Source organism: Tupaia chinensis, unplaced genomic scaffold (assembly GCF_000334495.1).
Source record: "Tupaia chinensis unplaced genomic scaffold, TupChi_1.0 Scaffold148822_2, whole genome shotgun sequence".
In the NCBI taxonomy this organism is placed as follows: domain Eukaryota; kingdom Metazoa; phylum Chordata; class Mammalia; order Scandentia; family Tupaiidae; genus Tupaia; species Tupaia belangeri.
The window spans coordinates 2,174,880-2,188,075 of record NW_006208670.1 but is presented as its reverse complement, the minus strand read 5'-3'; positions in this window follow the sequence as shown (position 1 = coordinate 2,188,075).

Genomic DNA, 13,196 nt, shown 5'->3' with positions numbered 1-13,196 from the left:
GCTACACATTTTACTACATTAAAATTAATTTCTGTTTGTTAAAAAAAAGTGTGAAAAGACAACCCACAAAATAAGTGAAATATTGCAACACAAATAAACTATTAATTCAATTCTGAAATATTTAATGACCTACATATATACAGTTTTAGAGAAGAAAAATCCTGCCTTTGCTATTAACATGGAAAAATTATCAATATCCTTAAAAAAATCTAATTTAGGATCTTGAGATACCATTTCCCACCCATCATATTAGTAAAAATAATAATAGTCTCCCAATACCAAATTTTAGCTATAAGTGAAGTAGTGTTATTTCTGGTACACTACTGGATTCTTAAATGGTGGAGCTTTGTTAAATTACCTGTGAAGCTGAAGATGCTCTTTACCTCTTAACTAGCTATTGCACGCTGGGTAAGCACTCCAGAGAAACTTTCACGCATGCCCCAGGTGGCACTGTTTGTAATGACAAAAAATTAGAAACATCTAATTGTTCATCAACAGTAGAGTGACAAATAAATTGTTGTATATTTTTAAAATGGTACAATATACATTAGTGCAAATGAATGAACTTGATACCTATCACTGTGAATGAGTATCTAAATTTAATGTTGAATAACAAAAGCAAGTAGCATAAGAAATTATTCTGTATGAGTTTATAGAAGATACTAAATTTGGTCAATTAAAAAACATAATGCTTAGGAATATATACACATATAGTCATTTTTAAAAAGAATTATTTTCAAATTTAACTTTATTTATTTATATTACTATAATTTGACCAGAGAGAGAAAGGGAAAGTGAGAAAGCAAGTCTCCAGGTCCAGGACTCAAACCATGGTTGGCCATGTGGGAATCCAGCACCCTTAACCACCACACCACCTACCAACCTTTTTAAAGAATTATTTTATTTAACTTTCTTTCTTCTTTCCTCCCTCCCCCGCCCCCCCCTCTCTTTCTTTCTTATAATTTGACCAGAGAGGGACAGAGTAAGAGAGAGAGAGAGAAGAGAGGGAGAGAGAAGAAAAAAAGTGAGAAAGCAAGCTGCCAGGTCCAGGACACGAACTGCAGTTGGTCATGTGGGAGTCTGGTGTCCTTAACCACCACACCACCTGATGGCCCCATCTAGTAATATTTTAAAGAAATATGAGAATATAATAAACAGAAAGCCAGAAGAGTAGTTACTGTTGGAAGTAGGAAAGAGAGACACAAAGGAAATTCAAAGGCATTAGGATTGTTCTAACCCTTACACTCAGTTGTGGCAGGTGTGCTTATTTTCATTACTTGCCCGTCTTTAAATTGTGCCTGTAAATGTAACATGTTTGCATTACACGCATTCTGTACCACACGTTTTTTAAGCAAAAGGAAGCGACTAATTTGTAGAGATGAGAAATATATTCCAATTGAAAATATAAGCAAGAGCAACTCTTATAATATGATGTGAATGGGTACTTGTGGTTTTGGATTTAAAAAATAGAAACCCAGTGATAATATTATACATTAATTCAAAAAGTGCTTATCAGTTTCTGTAGAGAGCCCTGCATAAGCCACATTTTCTCAAAATAAAATGACTAATTTTATAGGAGTTTTTTGGGATTCTTTTGGTTGTGTCAGAAACCTGAAAACCTATCTATCTACATTCTAAGAGTGAAACAGAAGTCTTTGACTCTCCCTGGTAGAAGCCTGGTCTCTGGGGCTGGCGGCACCCCATCTATTCTTCCCAAGATCGTATGAATCTTCAAGCAAATTTCACTTTTTTGCTTAAGATAGATAGGGAAAAAAATCTAAATAATATACAACTAGTAATTTACTTTGAACAAAGGGTTCTTGGTCTTTCTTGTGTCTATTTAACCGTATGTGCCCAATTTCTTAATTTATATCAATGTCCTCTATGAAACAAGAGACATTGACGATGACTCCACAGCATATTTCTTCTTCTTCTTTTTAAATTTAAGATACATATATTCTTTTGCTATAGAGCATGTGCACCTGCCAGAGAGACAGAGAGACAGAAAGTGAGAAATCACCTCCTAGGGAAGATGGCCATGCCTCAATCCTTTCTCCTCCATTCTCCTCTCAGGATTTTGGGCATGCACATACACATGCCCATTGTGAGTTTTAAGCTGCCAAGCCCAAGGCCCAAGACTCAAACCACAGTTGAATACATGGGAGTCCAGCGAAGTAACAGTTATGCCATCTGCTAGTCCCCAAAACTTCATATTTCTAACCTCCACCATAGAGGAATGAAAACATTTCCCCCAGAAACCTAGTAAAAAAATCCCAGGGAAGTACTCTGCCTGGCCCAGCCTAAGTCAAGTGCCAGTCTACTAAAAGCAGAGAACAGGATCCGTAAGAAGGAATTGGCATACGGGCCAGCAGGTGGCATGATGGGTAAGGTGTTGGACTCCCACTTGGCTGACCGCGGTTTGAGTCCTGGACCTCATACTGTGCATGTGTGTGTGTGTGTGTGTGTGCCCCTAGGAGAAGGGATTGTGGTGTGGCCATCCCCCCTGGGGAGTGATTTTTCCCTTTCCCTCTCACTGTCTCTCTCTTCTCTTTAAGACATGAGTCTTATGGCAAAACCATTCAAAAAAGAGAAAGAAAGAAGGTAATGGCAATGAATCTAAGCCCCACTGATTGAAACAAGGAAGGTTCCTTCTCGCCCCTCAGTGCCGAGCTTAAACATCACCTTCTCATAAAGGACTCTCCCGGCTACACTATCTAACATGGGTACACAGCTCTCTTCTCTCACAACATACTCCTTGTTTCTTTTGCAGCATATATCACAATATGTAACTATTTTATTTTTATTTATTTTTCACTCTGTGCGGTAACAATAGAATCATATTTATTTAGGCAGAATAACAGACCTCAAAATACGTCCATGCCATAATCCTCAGAACCTGTGAATATGTGACATTACCTGGCAAATAAAAGAACTTTGCAAATGTGACTAGGGCTACTGGACGTGGAGACAGAGATGTCCCAGGGTGGGTCCAGTCTCATCACATGAGCTCTTAGAAGCAGGAGACCATTCCCAGCTGTGGTCAGGAAAGGATTCCATAACAAAAGAAGAGTCAAAGACGTGTGCCATAAAAAATATGGGCCCTGACACTTCTGGCTTTGACAGTGGAGGAAGTGATCCACGAGCTAAGAAATGCAGGTGTCTGGAAACTGGAAAGGTCTGGGAAATGAATTTACCCCTCTCCTTCTCTTCTGTTCTGGAGGAAGAAATAATTTTTTTCCCTCCAGAAAGAAGCACACCTTGTTTTTTAGCCCAGTGCTACCATGATGAACTTCTGACCTATAAAATGTAGTGCAGGTGTATAATTTTAAGATACTAAATTCCTGGTAATTTGTTATAGCAACAATATGAAACTAATATCCCTGGTTATTTCTTTCACTAGAATGTAGTCTTTCAGAGTGAGGAACTATGGCTATCTTGTACACTGTCCCACCAGTCTGGAGCACAACTACTTGGTGTGTATTTGTGGACTAAATAGGTAGATAAATAAATGAATGAACTAAGCAATTTGTGGCTTACATGAAAAAAGTTCATCTGAGAGTCTTCGTATGAAGTGCTCATCTTCTCTCTATCAGAGTCACAAATGTGGAAAATCAAATAGAAAATGAAGCCAATGAGCTCGAGTTTCTCTCTATGGGTCAGAAGGGAAAACTTCAGCTGAGAGAATGTGAAAAATGAGCTCTCTTCTGCAAAGGGAGAAGAATTATGTCATGCCAAGAGAACAATCAAAGATGCCAGCAAATCACAGAGCGGGGCCCGCATTAACTTCCTGTGGGAGCCTTTCAGTGGGTTGTGTTTTCAGTCAGCTGACATTCCCTATTCAATTTCCAGAAAGATCCCAGTGTCAGAAGCGTGGTAAAATACTGGGTCATCCACATCAACTCCAAAATGGCTTCTTTTCCGGCACAGTTAGGTTTTATGATTTACATCCATTAATGGGAACTAGTAACTTTTCCAGAAGAAAAATGATGGCACCTTCTGTGGAATGTATCCTTTTTCAGGCAATCTGTTTTTGAAAAGAAAGTTCAAACTGCTCATCAGATAATTCACTCTGTCTCCATGGGTTCAGTAATAGAATACCTTTAGTATTCAAAATCAACCAGCAAAAATCGGCTACTCTCCTCCCCTGAAATACTAAAGCAAGAGTTGGGACAGGAAATGAGCAGGCCCCTGCACAGAAAGGGTTAAACAGCATCATCTGAGACCGATTCAGAATCATTGAAATGCTGTGACCTATGGGCAGGGGAAAAAATGGTAAAAGATATGAAAAAATGGTCCTTGACTATTCTCATACTAAAGTTGTGCTCCTATCCCATGTCTTTAACCAGAGCATATGGCAGGGGTCTTCAAAGACTTCATTGAAAAGGCATATCTTGAAGAAACTATGCATGGATTTCAAAAATGTTTGCACCAAAATAGCAGACTTCAATTTCACTTTTCCATGAACTGTTTGACGTCCCCTCATAGACATCAGCAGTAGTGGACATAGAATTTATTATTTATTCATTTATTTGTGAGGGTGAGAAGGAGACGGACTCCCCACAAGGTCTTCAAGTCATGATTTTCCCCCAGCCCTGCACCCTGTCAGGATAACAGGTGACCCAGCATGCTCAGGTAACCCCGGGACATGAATCCAGAGCCTCCCCCAGAATCTCTAGAAGTATGCAGTCATGTCCCTCCTGCCTGCACACCGCCGCAAGGCCACTGACAGAATCTCTTACACACAAGAAGCACATATGCAAGGGCTTCCAGTGGTAGTTTGGTCAAAGTCGAGCTCCAGGACAGAGATCTCTCTTTGTTCAGAGACCAGGGCAGTAAACCAGTTTCCCGTTGCAGGTGAGGTCTATATCTAACCAGAGAGCTTACTCTTACTTTCTTCCTCTCGACTCCCCACCAAATATTCTGAAATATTTGAACCCTGTCTTTCTTCCAGGTAAGAGCAAAGGAGACAATTCTGAATGCAGTTTGGTGGACACAGGGGGTACGATAGCCCGCACGAGCTCTCAGCACACCTGCTTCAGAGTCTTCGAAGTTCCTCACTTTCACTTCAGTCCTCTTTGCATTTTCTCTCTTTTGTAGTTTTGCAGGACTGTTTTTGTTTTGTTTTGTTTTGTTTTGTTTTGTTTTGTTTTGTTTTTCTTCCTATTTCAAGTCCCAGGAAGAAAGAGGAAATGGAGGCGAGGACAGGAATTTTCGTAGGCTTCATCAAACAATAGCATGTAGTTACGGCTTTTGATATCAGATGCCCAAACATTCACATTTTCTAGACCAACACCGTCCAACAGGGCTTTCTGAAATGACAGAAACGTTCTACATCTGTGCAATATGGTGGCCACTAGCCTCATGTGTCTATGGACCACTCAAAAATGTAATTAGTTTACTGACCAACTACATTTTAAATCTTGTTTATTCTTTTAAGTTCACACCCCACCCCCATAGGGCACACATACTCATCAGTGAGAGACAGAAAAAGACAGTGAGAGGGAAAGTGAAAAATCACACCCAGGGGGATGGCCGTGCCACAATTCCCTCCCTCTCCTTCATTCTCCTCTTGGGATTTTGAGTACACATGTACACGCACCCAGTTTAATCTTCAAGCCACCAGGTCCAGGACTTTACCCGAGGTTGGCCATGCGGGAGTCCAGCACCTTAGCCACTCCACCTCCTGCTGGTCCCAAATGAGAAAGTACCCCTCCTCCCAGGGGGATGGGCATGCCCGAGGCGGATGGCCATGCGTCATTCCTTTCTCCATTCTCCTCCTGGGATTCTGGGCATGCAGTTCCACATGTGCAGCGTAATTTTCAAGCCACCGGGTTTTGGATTCGAACCATGGTTACTTACACAGGAGTTCACTGCTTTATCCACCATGCCCCCTGTTGGCCCCTTGTTTAATTTTAATTAATATAAATTTCAATAGCCACCTATTGCTAGTAGCTATCATACCGGGCAGCACAGTTCTGGATGTTTGATGAGCATTAAAATTCCAATTCACTTTTTCTTACTTAGCATTATACTCAACTTATTTAAGATAAAAGTCCTTGAATGTTAAAGTTTGTATCTTGAAAGGGAACATGAGTGTTTTTCCAAGCAAAATTACTCTCTCTCCTTCTCCTCTCTCTCCTTCTCCTTCACTCTGTCTTGCTTGCTCCATAAAACGTATTCTTTACTTTAGGTATATCCAATTCCTTTCAAACATATACACACACCAGAACACTCGCCATCACCAAGAATGAGACGCCTGCAATTTCTATGTGTAATATTTGCTTCTGAAACGAAAATACAAGAGGATAGAAAAGGGGAAAGTGTATGATGGCTAGCCTCATAACGTTTGCAACTGTAAATATTAGGGGAAGTTTATAAATACAGGGCAATGTGTGCACGCAGAGACAGGAATTGCAGCTCATTACAGAGTGCTTTCACAATGACAATGTTTTGTCCTAAGTGAACTGTGTGATGAAGTGTTACAATTAGTAAAAGAAGACAACGCGAAATAGCATGGGAAATTTTGGGAAGGTTTAGACCTTCAGTAACTTTGGAGTTTCATGAAAAAAATGTTCCTCTCAGGGGATAGTTTTCTTCCCTGAAGCCACTGTTGGTCAAGCAAATGTTTAATTAATAACTCGTTTCTATTCCTAAGTGGAAGACTGGCCTGCATGACTAAGAAAGCCATTGTTGCACAATCTTGCTGGCTGTCTATCTTAGAGCTAACACTGTGATGTGCTTTTCTGAATCCAACTTGAGCCAAAACCTCCCATCAGAAGCTAAGGATTGTTTCCAAATTTAGGATCCATGCTTTCCCAGATAGGACCACTGACAAGAACAATGTCATTACAACAAAATGTTTCTTGCAAGAGCACTCCAACTACCAGGCTGTTCCAGTGATTGCTCTCTACTGGACACCTCCAACAGCAAACAGCTACACGAAGGAAACAGTTACTGTTACAGGAACATGGCGGATACTCACCTTGATCCTTCAAAAGCTGTACCATAATCTTAATATCTTTTTTAGTAATGTTCTGGCTCCCTAAGGATGCAGACCTGCTGTTAGGATTGGTTTATTTGGGAGGAGCAGGGACACTGCTATGACAACGGTCAGGTAATTCAGAGAAGGAAAGGCAGCCAGGAAGAGGACATTATGAAACCAGCTGTTACCATGGGGGACTGAAGCTTAATCCCATGGACTGAGTGGAATACACAGTCAAATAGTGGTCATGGGGCAGCACTGGAATATTGCACCTCCACAGTTGTTAGATATTGGGCAAGGAATGCCCCAGAGGATATGTTCATTACAAACACATCGCCGGGGTGAGGTGGATTGTCGGCCTAATGGAGTACTAAGCATTAGAACTGGGGCTGGTAGGTGGCATGCTGGCTGCCCTCAGGCTTTCACGGAGTCTTGGCACATCCTTCCAGCTGGAAGCATGTCTTCAAGGAACTGTAGTGGGAGGTCAGATGGTAGCACAGCTGTAACACAACAGGGGCCACATGGGAAGGACCTGAGTTCACATCCCAAGACTTTCCTGTACTGACCAGGTGCGTACATGTGCACCCCTAATCTAGGCTAGCTGAAACTGGGGATGAATCACAACACAAAGAAGTTGTTGGGGGTGCCTTCTCTCTCTCTATGCCTGAATTAGAAGAAATAAATAAATAAATAAATTTAACAACAAAAAAAGGGACTCTACTCAGGAGAACACTTTGGCACACATGCAAACAGTACCCTAAACAGCAAGGTTCATTCAACTTTGGATTCCTTACCTGTAGCTGGCATATAAGAGTATATGTTTGGGCTTTGTCTCATTTGGCTAGTAATTTTTGGTTTTTGAGAGGTTTTTGCTATAGGGCATGTGTGTTCACCAGAAAGAGAGAGACAGAGAGACAGAAAGCGAGAAATCACCCCTGGGGCAATGGCCCCGCTTGCAATCCCTTCTCCTCCATTCTCCTCTCTGGATCTTGGGCACACACATACACACGCCTGGTGTGAGTTTAAGCCACCGGGCCCGGGACTCAAACCACGGTTGACTACATGGGAGCAAAGCGACATAGCCATTACACCAACTGCTGGTCCCCATGGCTAGTAATTTTTTAATATTGGCAAAACAGCACACAGTCATTGTAGGAAGTTTTGATTATGCATTATAAAAAATAAAGAAAACTAGTCTCCAACAATCCATCTTCTCAGAAATGCTTCTATGTGTCTCAGTTTTCACAACAAAATCAGACTACACACCACGTCACACTGTGCCGTCATGTAATACGGGCTGTGTCGCACCTTTTCACTTAATACTTTAGACTGTGATTCCTCTGAGCCTACCCTTTCTCCCTTTGTGAGAAATGTCGGTTTGAGGTGAGAATGTCACTTCCTAAGTGTCAGGGTTGCCATGTAGCTCACACTGCGAATGCTTCCGTGCATGTGTCAGTCAGGGCCCTAGCAGGACACAGATGATGCACTCAAATGAGAACAGTTCCGGAAGGCTTAGTGAAGGTGTAGGGAGACTTTCAAGACCAACCCAGGAGAGAGTAACAGCAGAGCTCCTAGCACCCCAGACTTGCAGAGCAGAAGAGAGATGTGTTACCAAGATGTGGAGAAGATTCATGTGCACAGGGCCACCGTGGCAGAAGCTGGGGCCCAATCAAAGGGGAACAGCCAGCAGACACAACCCAGCCGGAAGGGAGCCCAGAAGAAACAGCCCCCAGCCCTACCCTTCTCTTGCTTTGATCTTCTGCCATTGTTTCCACTCTTTCTTGCCCAGCCCACCCCAAAATCGGAGCTCAAGGAGGTCCTCTAAAGTGGTCGGAACAGGCTAGGGCTCTGTAGTAGAAACAGGGATGGTAGAGAGTGGAGACCCTCAGGTTGCATTGCCTAAGGGGCTTCTTCTCTTGCCTATATATTCTGGGTAGTGGAATCTGTCAGTCTTCTTCTCGTTCCATTATTCACATAGTCGACTAAGTTATTCAAACACGATGCCTACACTAGCAAAACACTGGGGTGGAAGAAGCCTAAATATTCAGCAATAGGAGACGGTCAAGCAAATTTTGGTAGAACCAAGGATGGGAGCATATGAAGATAGTAACAAGGGCTATGACCCACATGACACGCACTGGTGTGCCGACACAGTCACTTCTGGAGGGGGTTTAGATGGTGAAGAATTAAACCGCAAATCTGAAGGTGGAAAAAAATTCATTCAAACAAGGGTAGGTAATTTTCTAAGTGTCTATGCCATGCCTTCTGACCGCCTATGGTTGGAAAACAAAGTTCCCTACGGTTTGGTTCAGACTTCTGGTGATTTTCCTATCTTTCTTTTCTTCCTGGCAATCAAAATACAAATTAAACATCAGAATGCAATGTCTGAGAACAGACATTAGAAGCAAATAATCAACGGAATGTAAAGAGGTCTGCCTTGTCCTGTTCCCGTCGGCTCTGACCAGTTCTTTTCTTACTCCCACTTCATAGTATTGTATCAAGGTTTTTTTTAAGACTATATCGCATGATTTTACTTTATACTAGGTGTTGGGCACAGAGCAATCCTCCTTAATAAAGTTGAGAGCTTCACTCAGAACATTTTTGATGCACATTTAAAAAATTCATCTTACAAATTGTTCTACACTCCAGATATACGATAGCTTGTCAAACACTCAGGAAACAAAAGCCGATGCAAAAAGACAGTGAGACAACTAGAACCATGCAGGTTTTCTATGGCTCAGATGGCACTGTTTTCTTACAGCTTCATCAGAGTCAGAAATCTGCTCCTTCAGCTGGCTCCACTGCTCCAGACTTAAAGAAATACCTTTTCGGGGTCCATCAGGTGACGTGGTGCTAAGAGGAGCTGGATTCCCACATGGCCAACTGTGGTTTGAGTCCTGGACCTAGTGGCTTGCTTTCTCATTTTCCTTTTTTCTCTCTCTGGTCAAATTAAGAAAAAATAATAATAAATAAAGTTTAATAAAATAATTCTTTTTTTAAAAAAATACCTTTTCTCCCTGGTTTCATTTCACCTACTGGATCCATCCAATATCCTCTAACATCAACCAGAACTTTCCCTTTAAAGTCCTGAGCACTCACATGTCTCACTCTCGCAATGTGAAACTTGCTGTCATCTCTGCTGCCGCGGCTCTTTCGGAAGAAGGACAGAGCTCCAGAAGTGTCAGCAGTCGCTTTTTCATAGGTTCTTGTGGAGCAACTTGCTTTTTCCTCTTCAACTTCTTGCCAACTTCACGACCAGAATCACTGCCAAAAGAGCTTGACGAAACACGTTCCTCTGAGGAAGGCCTTGCTCTGATCCTGCCACCGACCTCCTGGCTCACAGCTGACCCACGGTGTTCTCTTCACAGTCCGCCGCGGGCATAAGGTGCCAAGTGATTCGCCGTCTCCATACACCGGCAGGGTGTTCACGACACCTAAAGCAATGTGCCTGCCACTGCACGATGAGAATAACTCTGACCCCGCGTGGTGGGCTCCACTTGAGGGAGGATAAAAGACATATTCCCCACGATGACCTTGGCGAGTCCCTAAGTGAAAATGGCTTCCAATTGTCCTGTGTGTCACTCTGAATTGACCAGTCACGTGACTTTCCCAACTACAAGTATATTCTGTAAAGGCCACAAAGATTAAATTCTATCCCAATCAAGAGACTTTTCAGTAGCTGTATTTTCTGCTGCAAAGTGTTGGGTTAAAGTCTTCTGCTGCCGGGGAGGTAGCCAATGTTAACACCCGGACAAAATACATGAGGTAGTTCATGGGCTGACATACACGCCCTTCTTCTGTGATAACATGCTTATTTCGGGTCATATAAAGAAGAGATCATTTGCAATAGAAAGAAATATGTTCACTATTGTTAGCAATCTCAGAAAAACTGACAGTTGCTTTTTAAGGCATTTATTCAATGGGCCTTCCGCTGCCAGCGTTTTACTCTCCCAGGCAGAGAGCAAAGCAAAATTTTCCTGGGAGAAAGAGTGCGTTTATTGTGAGTAGGTGCTTCTGTTTCCTTGGCCTCGTGAAAAGCTATGACGACTTTGCTTCTGCAAGCAAAACTTGGCGTTATGAATACCAAGCTCAGGTGGCTGTGAATATAAATCACCCCTCCTACGACGTTAAGGTGCTACTTGCGGGTTATTCAAAAAGTGAGATTACGGAGATTTAAGGAAAGAAATAAACTCACCATGATTTTCATTACAAGGCAAGGAGTCGTTATGAGTATTTGAACAACAAATTGATACTTTTTTAACGTTATCCCCGACCACTTCAAGTTGTTTTAGTGTGGGACGAGCTTTTTGCCAGTGCAGGAATAAAATGCTGGCTTCTTAGAAAGCAGCGCAGGCCGCTGTCCAGGCAGCGTCATAATCACCTGAAAACTTCGTCCTCTGGCTTGCACCCTCTAAAAAGTCTAAAAAGTTCAGGGAATTGTCAATAAGCTTTATTTTCAGTTTAATTTTTTTTTTTTATGGCCCTCACTCTGTCCACATAAGTGGGGGAGTGGGGATTTAGGACGGCAGCCATTTTAAACTATGGCGATGCCAAATCCCAAACAGTCAGACAGCTGATCCACTTTGTAATGTTGTCACACGTGCCTAACAAAATATTGTACCACAGACACGACCGCTGTGTCTGCACTGGTAATTAACCTTGTAGAGTTGTTTTAAACAAGCCTCACACAGATGTCATAAAGCAAATGACATATTAAATGTTTAGATACGATTACGGGAGCTGTTTTCCTTTCGGATTTCATTCTCTTCCAGGTGAGGCTTCTGTGACGTAGCGCTTTATAGCTTCCCAATGTTGGAAAGGACTTTCTAGACGCCGCCAACGCTTCCTGGTTCTCTTTGTGTCGGGGTGAAGCGCAGGACTGTACAATGTCCTTCGCCCAGGAGCACACAGCTAGCTCGTGACGGCATCACTCACACACTCTCCTGACCTTGAGGTGAAAACTTTGCTTTGGCCTCTGCCTTAGTGGATTAAGCACATGGCCTGACTGAGGAGAGAAAACATTGGGCTTTAGGGATTAGAGACAAGCATCTGTATTTGCCTCTGAAAAGTGTCCAAGATTCACTCCTGTTCTATTCCTTCCCTGCCTTCTCATTTACTTCCATGTCAACCAGACCTTGTGTGGGAAAAGTCCCAATTTTCCAAACTCACTAAAACTCCCAAATTTCTTTCGTCATCACAAATACTTTTGGCCTCGGTCCTGTCTGCAGTATTACCCCTAGTCTGCCTTCTCATTCTCCATTCTGCTAGTCTGAGATGATAAAAAATAAAGTGTTTCCCCTTGGGCAAGAGGCACATGAAGATACATTGCGGACAGGGACATCTTGAGCCACCTGGTATTTCCAACCAAGGAGCTGGGTGTGAGGCTCACGTGTGTGCAAAGAGAGCAGCAAAGCAACAGTAGGCTGGAGACACAGATGGTCATTCCCGCTCAGCCACCTATTCGTGTTCAGAATGAAGAATCATAATGATCAGGCTTAACAGACCCACCCACACCACCTTCCCGCTGACCCTAGTATTTCCCCTCCACCATTACTGTATCCGTGGCAAGGGTAATGCCATAGCAGCCGGATATTTGACTGCAGTCCCTACTGATACGCCTCATTCTTCGAGTTCTCCAGCTCAGGAACTCAGCCTCAAACCACAGATCATTAGCGAAGAAATGAATGGAGCCTGTCCTTGTTCCAGTTTCACACAGCAGCCCCTCCTGATCCTGAAATGTGCTCGAAGTGGAAACACTCATGACAGTGGGCATGTGCTTAACATGTTATACCGTGTTCTGACCTAAAGGGGAACTGAGACATCGAGAAGAAGAAATGCGACTGAAATGTTTGAATAATTCTGGAGAGTGCTAAAGCTCCCTCCTCTCTAGCTGTACTTTGGGGCGCTCGTACTCTGTGATGACACATCAGACAACTACGGTAGCCGCACTGCCCCACGCTAGTTTTACTCAGCTGGTTATCAAAATACCTGATGCATACATGTGAAGTGCATATCCTCTCCCTCCCGACCGCATTAGCTGTATGTGCCCAGCACAGGATTGGTGGGGAAATACACAAAGGTATTGTATAGAAAGAGACCTCTGAGCAGAAATAGAATAATTCCATTTCTCCCCTTAACCATTTTTTTTTTTAGTTCTTTTTTTGGGGAGAGGTTTTTGCTACAGGGTGCATGTGCTCACCAGAAAGACAGAGAG